We start from the raw sequence: 8,528 nt of genomic DNA, 5'->3' as shown, positions 1-8,528 counted from the left end.
CTTGACTTCTAAATCTGTCTATCTATCTATCATCTATCTATTTGATATGTTAAACACAAACTATTCTGATTAATTAAAGCAATTCCATAGAGACTGTAGGGTACAGGGAAATCTTTGTTGGCCTTGATTGTGGTTTGTTTGAAAATATACAGATACATGAGATACATGGCTGTATTTCAGCAGATACATACATAACACGTATGTGGGATTTTTTTAAGTTGCATGTTCCGACTCAAAGGATCTATCACCCAGATTCTGTCCCAGGAGAGAGAGTTTTGCTCTGGACCCACAAACCTGGGAGGACCAACAGATAAGGTCATTGTCCGCTCTGCACCAAACCCCCTTCGCTGGCACGGGGAAAGCTGGGTGGCCGGAATGGTCTCTCCTTTCAAGGGGAAGCTGTTGGGCAAGAGAGGAAGTATCAGAACACGATCACTTTGACCTGGCCACGAGAAGGAGCAGGACACACGCTGTGTTCCCACAGGAAAGACGTCGGCATTCATCAGTGCAAGAGACTCGGCTTCCCGGTTCCTAACCAGAGAAAACAGCAACCTGTCACACGGTGTGGAGTCCGCTGAGGAACCAGGGCGGGTAAGTGAGAGTTCCCACTTAAAACATCCCCCCCCCCCAATTCCGTTTATTTCCTAAATTCATATTGTAGCTCAACTCAGATTAATAAAATTTTCTCTATTATAGAAAGTTCATGGAGACTCTATTTTATTAGAATAAATGGGTTTTAATTAGCTAACTAGAGAATGAGTTCTTCTCCAGGACTTAAACACTGATTTGTCAACTTAGTCCAATAAAAATGTGGTTGGTTATACGCATTTAGCAACTTAAAGTCATTTCCTGTTTATATTATTAGAAATGGATTCGATCTTAAAAGTCAATGAGGTTTGTGGATTAAAACAGGAGAAATAATATTTTCCTTATGCACATAAATGTTTTTATGAAAATAAAAACAAGCCAAAGAGGCAGAATACACTATGGAATTAGTACAGTCTCTTGGGGAGCTAGGTGCATGGAGAGATGTTTTGCCCCCCTCCGCAGCTGCGCACAGAGACGAAGCGCGCCGTGGAGGAAGGGGTGAAGTCTTACTCTGTCTCTTCATCCGCGGTGCCTGGCAGAGGGTTGACAGGCAGTCTGTGCTCAACACACGCGTACTGGCCGGAATTAAGTCCAGTTTCTCCTATATTGGGCTCCCCCAGATGAAAGGGGCCAGCCTTCCGGCCTTTCCTTCTCCGTCAGCATGCGCTCCCTCCTCAGAAGTCACACAGCACAGGAGCCTGGACACAGAGTTCCTTGCAGAGCGGTCAGAGTCTGGGGGAGAGAAACATTGGTCCTGTCCCCCTCCCTTTTCACGTGAATGAGACAGGAGCAGAGCCTCAGCTGAGCTGTGGGTCAAAGTGGAGTGGGGTGCTGGCTTGAGCCTGAGGTCGCCAGTTTGATTCTCGGTCAAGGCAAGTATGAGAAGCAATCAGTGCACAACTCAGTGGAGCAATGAGCTGATGCTTCTCTCTTTCTCTCTGTCTCTCCTTCCTCCCTCTCTTCTTCCTCTCTCTCTCTCCCTTCCTCTGCTTAAAAAAAAAAAAAAAAAAAAGCGGAGATGAGGTCCTTTTATTGTGTACCTATAGCTGTGTATCAGAAGCTTTACTTGTTATCTATTAGGAGCAAGTAGGAGCCTTATTATTTATTATTCTCTTGATATAGTGTAGTTATATATGTTTATTATTTTAAACAATAAATTTTATTATATGCTGTTATTTTAGTGTAGTTATATACTTATTTATTATTCCTCTGACCCTGTAAATCAGGAGCTTTGTTTATTATTCTTCCATTGGATCCTCACGAGGAGGTTGTGAAGTGACTCACATCGCTTGTTTCCCCTCCATTCTGAGAGGAGGAAACCAAGTCCCGCAGAGTCAATAACCTGCACCAGAGGAGGACCTGGGGTGCACAGCTGGGGCTTTGGAATGGAAGCTCTTTACAAGAGGCCACGCCTCCTTCCCCCAGCAGGGATCCACACAGCCAGTAGGGGAACAGGGCTCCCCTTGAATGGCAGCCGGTGTTTGCAACTTTGCAAACAAGGACATTTCTAGGGAACCCGCCAGAGGTGAGAAAGTGAAACTGACTCGCAATTAAACAATCAATTTTATGTTTGACTCTTTTTTTCCCCCCTCGGAATCTACACACTGAAAAGTCCTAGAGTTGGAGGGGATCTGAGAAGAGCTGTCAGGATGGAAGATACTAATTCTTTTCTTCTGCATTTATTAATATTTATTTTCAAAGGGCCTTATCTAGACTTTGCTAGATCTGCCTACTACATCTTAAATAGGAAGATGAGTGAGTCTCAAGCTCCTCAATTAGAAAACCATTTCCCTTGGTCAAAGAGCCAAAGGATACTGAGGTTCTAGTTACATTTTCGCAAAGAAAAATTCATTTCTAAGTTCAACACCCATTCTCCTTTCCCTGACCTTCATTAAATTTCCACTGATCTTTTATCTTTTAGCTAGGGTGATCCTGAGACTGGCCACGGATTCCTTGTTAAGATGCTAACTTCCTGCATCTCCCAGAGCCTGGGAGCTCACCGTGTATCCTTGTCCCTGAACAGGAACCAGGTGAGGGAGGACACCCTCTGTGCCTAAGAAGGGGTCAATGGAACTGTCCTGGAAATTGGGCCTGTCATGAGGTGTGAGAGACTGAGTTCTCTTGGTCCAGGAACTTAGTATCTGTAGAGACATCTATAGGCCACTGTTGCCCGGACCCCCTGGGCACCCCTGGGTGCCTCTGTTGGGGGTACGATTAGGGTCCATGAGAAGCTTCCTTTGACACTGGGAAGCTCTCCTATAAAATCAAGATCCTGGCCAACTCCTGATTCTAAGGCTCTCCTACTTGCCAGGGAGACCTTAGGTATTTAATTGGTCAAAGAAAAAGGCTCCTTTGATGCTAAAAGGAAGAGCATTGAAGTTTCCAGGTTATTTAATGCAATTATCTCTCTGTGGTGTGACGGTGGAATGAGCGAGGGCGTGAACAGAGCTCACATAACACCAGCCAGTTACTGTCTCCCCAGCTCTCAGCAGATTGGGAATGTTCACTGAGGAGATTTACGGTGCTTCCTGTACAGTGTGAAGTGCATTAAAATAAACTGCTTTTCTGGGATTCCACCACTTTCACTATCTGGAGAGAGTCTGTTTTCGTTTTTAACCGGTTTTGAATCCTTGTGTACTGAACTTGCATTTAGTTCCTCGGAGGAACCTCCCCATATTAGTTTCCTAGGGCCATAGCAAGGTACCACAAACTGGGTGCACAAACAACAGGAAGTATTGTCTCACGGTTCTGGAGGCTAGAATGTCAAGGTCAAGGTCAGGGTGTCAGCAGGGGGTTCATTCTGCGGGTAGTGGGGGAAGCAGTCTGGTTAATGCCTCTCCCCTAGCGTCTGGTGGTTTGTTGGCAACCTTTGCCGTTCCTGGCTTGTAGGTGCTGCACCCTGATCTTTGCCTTTATGTTCACATGGTGCTCTCCCTGTGTGTGGGTGACTGTCTAAACGTCCCTTTCTATAAAGACACCAGTCACACTGGATTAGGGGCCCCACCCTACCCCAACATAACCTTATTTCAACTGATTACGTCTGTATTGACTCCGTTTCCCAGTGAGACCGTACTCTGAAGTACTAGGGGTTAGGACTTCACCAAACAAATACTGGGGGACACAGTCCCCCCGAGGCACTTCTCCTTTCCTGGGTGTGGACACCTGCCTGCTTGCTTCTGGGTACAAAACTGAATTCACCTGGAGATCTTTTTTTGGGAAAAAAAATCCAACAAAACAGGATGCCCACCAGGATTGCCTCTAGCAGGTGCAGAGCCCAGGCAAGTGATGTCTGGCAGGGCGCCTATGAAACAGATTGATTGCAAAATGTATTAAAAAATTCATGGGCCCGTAATAAGTTACAGTGATTTATTTAAGAAACATTAGAATAATGGGTAGAGAAGAGCTACTTACGTATTTATTTATTGTTGCATATAAATCAAGTTGATTACAAATGTATTATAAAAATTTATGGGCCCACATGAGGTAGAGTGATTTATTGAAGAAAAATTAGAATAATGGGTAGAAAAGAGGTACTTTATGTATTAATTTATTGTCCAGTCAGTGTCCATAAAGGTTGTTTGTAGAGTTCAGATACTCTGTCTTCATGTTTTTTATTGTCCAGTGCACCATTTCTGGTGAGTTTCACAGCTCCTACTGGAAGAAGACAGCAATATTGTTCTTACAATGCCAGCTTTGTTGGAACAGAATACAGCAATCCCCCCTTATTCAGTGATATGTTTCAAGATGCCCAGTGGACGCCTGGAACCTCAGATGGTATCAAACCCTAAATATACTATTTTTCCCCTATACATACCTGTGATATAGCTTAATTTATAAGTTAGACATAGTAAGAGATTAGCCATGGTAACTAATAATAAAATAGAACAATTATAACAATGCACCGTAATAAAAGTTATATGAATGTGGTCTCTCTCAGCAAACTAGCATAAATTTCTTTCTTCTTCGAATGTTGTAGCTGCACAGAAACTCCATTTATTTATTTATTATTTTATTTATTTATTCATTTTAGAGAAGAAAGACAGAGAGAGAGAGAGAGAGAGAGAGAGAGAGAAAGAATGGGAGGAGCAGGAAGCATCAGCTCCCATATATGCCTTGACTGGGCAAACCCAGGGTTTTGAACCAGTGACCTCAGTGTTCCAGGTCAATGCTTTATCCACTGCGCCATCACAGGTCAGGTGAAATTCCATTTATTTAACATGACCCTTTTTCCTTTCTCTCGGTCTACTCCCTTCCTTAATCATTAAGCCCTTTGGATGTCAGATTCTGGTCAGTATCAAACGGTCTTAAGAACAGAACCTCAGGTCTGTTGACCATAGAAACAGTTTTGTTCAAGCTAAAAGTAACATCTAGACTTCAGTGCATTTCAGCCCCAGGCCCAGGAAAGTGGAAGACCCTACCGAGCACACCCTCATGAAACCAGAGAGAACAACACCACGGTTGACATCAGGACCTGATACAAGGACTCCCTAGTCCGGCCTGGACCAATCAGTAAAGCCCACACCCCAAAGTCCTTTAGCCACTATTATTGATGGTTTCCCCCTAAATGACCATCCCCTGGGAGCCACCAGGGAGCAGGTCTTTGACATCAGCTCACCTGTGACTCCGGGCTTGATGCCATTTCCTCAACTAATAAAACTCTGCTTTCTTTGCTGTAAATTTCTGTTCAGGTTTGACTGGGCTTTTGATGCATGCAGGTGAACGGATCCCTTAAGCCCGGTAACAATGTCACAGATAGAAAACGTGTCTTTACCATAGATTTAGTAACCCCAGCATACAATTTCTTTTCTTTACTTAAGTCAAGCACTTTCTCCTTCTCCCCTTATGGGAGCCCTTCACGGCCTCCCTTTGGCATATCCGCATGGCCAGCGTCACTACCCTCAGCAGCAGGTACAGCATCACTACCCTCAGCAGCAGGTACAGCATCACTACCTTCAGCAGCATGGCCAGCATCACTACCCTCAGCAGCAGGTACAGCATCACTACCCTCAGCAGCAGGTACAGCATCACTACCCTCAGCAGCATGGCCAGCATCACTACCCTCAGCAGCAGGTACAGCATCACTACCCTCAGCAGCAGGTACAGCATCACTACCCTCAGCAGCATGGCCAGCATCACTACCCTCAGCAGCAGGTACAGCATCACTACCCTCAGCAGCAGGTACAGCGTCACTACCCTCAGCAGCAGGTACAGCGTCACTACCCTCAGCAGCATGGCCAGCATCACTACCCTCAGCAGCATGGCCAGCATCACTACCCTCAGCAGCAGGTACAGCATCACTACCCTCAGCAGCAGGTACAGCATCACTACCCTCAGCAGCATGGCCAGCATCACTACCCTCAGCAGCATGGCCAGCATCACTACCCTCAGCAGCAAGTACAACGTCACTACCCTCAGCAGCAGGTCCAGCGTCACTACCCTCAGCAGCAGGTACAGCGTCACTACCCTCAGCAGCATGGCCAGCATCGCTACCCTCAGCAGCAGGTACAGCGTCACTACCCTCAGCAGCATGGCCAGCATCACTACCCTCAGCAGCAGGTACAGCGTCACTACCCTCAGCAGCATGGCCAGCATCACTACCCTCAGCAGCAGGTACAGCATCACTACCCTCAGCAGCATGGCCAGCATCACTACCCTCAGCAGCATGGCCAGCATCACTACCCTCAGCAGCAGGTACAGCGTCACTACCCTCAGCAGCAGGTACAGCGTCACTACCCTCAGCAGCATGGCCAGCATCACTACCCTCAGCAGCAGGTACAGCATCACTACCCTCAGCAGCATGGCCAGCATCACTACCCTCAGCAGCAGGTACAGCGTCACTACCCTCAGCAGCAGGTACAGCGTCACTACCCTCAGCAGCAGGTACAGCGTCACTACCCTCAGCAGCAGGTACAGCATCACTACCCTCAGCAGCATGGCCAGCATCACTACCCTCAGCAGCAGGTACAGCGTCACTACCCTCAGCAGCAGGTACAGCGTCACTACCCTCAGCAGCATGGCCAGCGTCACTACCCTCAGCAGCAGGTACAGCGTCACTACCCTCAGCAGCATGGCCAGCATCACTACCCTCAGCAGCAGGTACAGCGTCACTACCCTCAGCAGCATGGCCAGCATCACTACCCTCAGCAGCATGGCCAGCATCACTACCCTCAGCAGCAGGTACAGCGTCACTACCCTCAGCAGCATGGCCAGCATCACTACCCTCAGCAGCATGGCCAGCATCACTACCCTCAGCAGCAGGTACAGCATCACTACCCTCAGCAGCATGGCCAGCATCACTACCCTCAGCAGCAGGTACAGCGTCACTACCCTCAGCAGCATGGCCAGCATCACTACCCTCAGCAGCAGGTACAGCGTCACTACCCTCAGCAGCAGGTACAGCGTCACTACCCTCAGCAGCATGGCCAGCGTCACTACCCTCAGCAGCAGGTACAGCGTCACTACCCTCAGCAGCATGGCCAGCATCACTACCCTCAGCAGCAGGTACAGCGTCACTACCCTCAGCAGCATGGCCAGCATCACTACCCTCAGCAGCATGGCCAGCATCACTACCCTCAGCAGCAGGTACAGCGTCACTACCCTCAGCAGCATGGCCAGCATCACTACCCTCAGCAGCATGGCCAGCATCACTACCCTCAGCAGCAGGTACAGCATCACTACCCTCAGCAGCATGGCCAGCATCACTACCCTCAGCAGCAGGTACAGCGTCACTACCCTCAGCAGCATGGCCAGCATCACTACCCTCAGCAGCAGGTACAGCATCACTACCCTCAGCAGCATGGCCAGCATCACTACCCTCAGCAGCATGGCCAGTGTCACTACCCTCAGCAGCAGGTACAGCATCACTACCCTCAGCAGCATGGCCAGCATCACTACCCTCAGCAGCATGGCCAGCATCACTACCCTCAGCAGCAGGTACAGCGTCACTACCCTCAGCAGCATGGCCAGCATCACTACCCTCAGCAGCAGGTACAGCGTCACTACCCTCAGCAGCATGGCCAGCATCACTACCCTCAGCAGCAGGTACAGCGTCACTACCCTCAGCAGCATGGCCAGCATCACTACCCTCAGCAGCATGGCCAGTGTCACTACCCTCAGCAGCAGGTACAGCGTCACTACCCTCAGCAGCATGGCCAGCATCACTACCCTCAGCAGCAGGTACAGCGTCACTACCCTCAGCAGCAGGTACAGCATCACTACCCTCAGCAGCATGGCCAGCATCACTACCCTCAGCAGCATGGCCAGCATCACTACCCTCAGCAGCAGGTACAGCATCACTACCCTCAGCAGCAGGTACAGCATCACTACCCTCAGCAGCATGGCCAGCATCACTACCCTCAGCAGCAGGTACAGCATCACTACCCTCAGCAGCATGGCCAGCATCACTACCCTCAGCAGCAGGTACAGCGTGGCTACACCAGACAAAGGGATGACTCCCATCCCTAGAAGGACAGACAGGACAGCACACTATTCAAGACTTAGAAACTGTTTATTTCTGGGTTTTTTCATTTACTATTGTTGATCAAATAAGTTTGTAAATGTGACATATATGTTTGCTCGCTTATAGTTTGCATTGGGTGTGGGGGACAGGCTGTAAGCAGGCAGGGTCATTATAGCCTTTTTCACCCTTTTAATATGTACTAAGATTTTCTCAACACTAAGCTTTTCCTCACACCCTTGACTGTTGCATGATGTGGGGTGGTGCACTCTCATGAGGAATCCCATTTATGCCTCAGATAAGTGACTTTGGATCAGAGACTTCTTTGTTTGTATATTGGATTAAAGGTTTTGATTTCCACACTATAAAATGGGGCAGAGGAGCCCATGCTGGAGGAGAGCAGAGAAAGGCCACGTAGAGGATAGAGAGGAGAAGCAGCCAAGATGGTGGAGTGTTGAAGGAGAAGCCAGTTTGTGCAGAGTTT

The 8,528-nt window shown here is 48.3% G+C and overlaps 1 long non-coding RNA gene across 1 annotated transcript; it reads left to right on the top strand.

The window, feature by feature from the left end:
* The first annotated feature begins 383 nt into the window (after nucleotides 1-383).
* On the top strand, nucleotides 384-4,602 carry LOC136338003 (uncharacterized). Its single transcript, XR_010731903.1, has 3 exons — nucleotides 384-1,460; nucleotides 2,510-2,618; nucleotides 4,211-4,602. It is a non-coding gene; the product is annotated as an uncharacterized lncRNA (long non-coding RNA).
* Nucleotides 4,603-8,528: the final 3,926 nt, after the last annotated feature.

The sequence above is a fragment of the Saccopteryx bilineata genome, chromosome 5, assembly GCF_036850765.1.
Source record: "Saccopteryx bilineata isolate mSacBil1 chromosome 5, mSacBil1_pri_phased_curated, whole genome shotgun sequence".
NCBI classification, from domain to species: domain Eukaryota; kingdom Metazoa; phylum Chordata; class Mammalia; order Chiroptera; family Emballonuridae; genus Saccopteryx; species Saccopteryx bilineata.
This window is presented reverse-complemented; position numbering and strand designations above follow the sequence as displayed.